Source organism: Pteropus vampyrus, unplaced genomic scaffold (assembly GCF_000151845.1).
Source record: "Pteropus vampyrus isolate Shadow unplaced genomic scaffold, Pvam_2.0 Scaffold241, whole genome shotgun sequence".
Lineage (NCBI taxonomy): Eukaryota > Metazoa > Chordata > Mammalia > Chiroptera > Pteropodidae > Pteropus > Pteropus vampyrus.
This window is the reverse complement of record NW_011889022.1, coordinates 638485-641204: the sequence shown is the minus strand read 5'-3', so window position 1 is coordinate 641204 and position 2720 is coordinate 638485.

Sequence of the window (2720 nt, the reverse complement as noted above, 5' to 3'; positions counted from 1 at the left end):
GCCAAGCCTGCCTCCCCTCCTCAGTCCTGTTGAACTCTGGCCTATAGCACCAGGGGACCTGTAGCCTAGGGCGGGACCTCCTACAGCCTCCGATGTCGCTGCTTGAAAGCTACTGCAAACTGAGGGCAAACTGCAATCTTCTGTTTCTTTTCACGGCAAGAGGTCTTCACAGGCCCGACATGTCCTTCCCCGCCGGCCTTCAGGGGCCGTCCAGCTGTCCCCGCCCCGCCACCCCACCCACGCCCTGACCGCTGGCCGCTGGGTGGGGGCCACCCTTCCCTGCGAGGCCTCCTCCGGGTCCTGTTTCGGGGCCGGGGGGAGGGGACGACACCAAAGAGGCACCTTCACGCTGACAGCCCCCCACACACTTCACCTTTTTTCCTTTGGCGTGACCAAAAAAAAAAATCCAAATATTTAAGTTTTTATTATTATTAATGTTATTATTATTTGACAATCTCGTTTCCAGTGGGCTCTCCAGAAGCTGCACCCCCGCCCTTTCACCTTTGAATGTAGCTGCCGACCCTCAGTCCCCTCCAGGGTCCGAGAAGCTCCGCCAGGTCCCCGTGCTGCTGCTATATGCCAGGGCGTGGTTTTTTTGTTTTGTTTTGTTCTGTTTTTTAAATTTCCAGCCAAAACCAAAGATTTCTTAATGATTGTATAAACTCAAAACAAACAAAAAAACCAAAGAAAAGGGAAGTCTTCAGCGTCCATCCAGTCCGTGGCGTCCTCGCGCTGGGAGTGGGGCCACCTGCGGGCTCCGCAGGAGGGGACGCGGCCTGCCCTGCTCCCCGCCCTGGGCGTCGGCTCCTGCCCCGTGCGCAGAACCAGTCGGCATTTCACGTTTTCAGAACCGTAGCAAAACCCCATCACCACGATCCCGCAGCCACAGCCGCCACCACGGTCACCGCAAGGGCTGAGCACAGGGCGGGGGGCGTGCCGCCGGCCCGGGGTCGCCACGGAGTGGGGAAAGCTGAAGACGGGGGCGCAGGACTGGCCGCTCTGCTGGGCGCTGTGACCTCTGGCGGTGACGCTGAGCGCGCGCCGGGCCCTGCGAGCCTGTCCCTTTCCCCCTTGCCGGAACCGCTCGGCAGCGGCCGTCGCGCTTGTGAGAACGCGCAGAGCGAGGATCAGGCTTTCGTCCCTCGTCCTGTGGTCTGTCCTGTCTGCAGCAGCAACCTGCAACTATGCATTCACAGCCTCTCTGTGCTAGGTAGATGCCTGTGGCTTTTTAACTTGGGGGGTGGGGGGTTGCCAGTGAAGGGACTTTTTACGTGGATCTTTTTAATCTCAGTTGATTGGGGGAGGGGGGTATTTGGTTCTAGGGTCATACGAGCTCTATCCCAAAGCAAAACCCAGATGTTAATAATATTAGCCTGACGCAGATACCAAAGATGATTCTTCCCCGCAGAGCCTCGCACCCGCGTGTGAGGCGCGATCGCCCAGCACTTGCGCTAGTCTGACCTCAGCAACTCCAAAGCTTAGATGTATATTTTGGTATATTTCTGGGATATTGAAAGAAATGTCGTTTAACTTCTCGTTTGTTTCAGTGTAATGCTCTTAAAGTCATAGCATGGAAATAACTGAGCTGTCCTATTCTTCGTAGTTTGAAATAATAGTATTTTTGTATGTTGGGGTGTCTCTCTGTATGTATTAACATGACAGTTTTCACTGCCTAGGCGCTCATGATAAAAAGGAAGCGGAAACGCTCTGTGTGTCCGTGCTGGTCGCTGGCGGACCCCGCAGGTTGGGTCTGCAGTGCTCACTCGCTGGTGACTGTTCCCCGCCGGGATTTTTGTGTTTTCAAGAGACGGCGATCGTGGTTTTTCTAAAGATGTTTTTCTTTTCTGTCTTTAACTATCTTAATTCTCTTACCTTTTTCTTTTCTTTTTTTTAATATTGATTCAGGGGTATTTTTCCACTGTTGTCACGGGAGGGACACAAGGGGGAACTGGCCCCTTGGCCCCCCCAGAACTTTGTTTTATGTGCTTAACTTTAAAATGTGAGTTTGAGTTCTCTTTTGTGGAAACTTGACATGTGGTGTAAACGATTCTTTCCAAAATCGTCCAGCAGCTTTCATGAGGCAGTGACAGTCCCTCAGTAGTTTGTTGGGGTCCTCGTACATTTCCCCTCGGGTGACTTTGCAATCTGGGTGGCTATTGTGTAGCCTCACTGCCCCGGAGCACCTGGTTAGCCATTTCCCCTCCGGTAGGAATATTTGATAAGAATCAGCTGATACCTTGGAGTGGGGGACCTTGTCATCTGGGCCCCTGGAAAACACAAACAGCTTTGCGTGTGGGGATCAGCTGATGCCCTCTGCGGCCTGAGGAGGTGGGGCGAATATGTGGTGCTGTCCTTTCCAAGTGCCCTTTCTCCGGTCCCCCCTCCCGGGGCTGCCTGCAGGGGCCGTAGGCTTGGGAGAGACTGTGTAGGTGACAGTGAATCAGAACGAAATGGTAGATTTGGTGTAGATGCATTTGTCTGCTGTAATTTTTTATATATATTAAACTTAACTGTAACTGTACAGTTCATTTCTGTTGTAAACATCATTAAACCATTTTCCAAGTGTTTTCACATTGTTGGGGTTTCTGTGAAGGTGTTGTGTTGGCGCCGTGGGTGCTTCACCCGCATCCGTGCAGACTGCTCACGTGAGCCTTCCAAACCGCGTCCAGCCTCGGCAGTCCCCGGGTCACTAAGCGCAAGATTTCCCCCCTCCCCTCCCC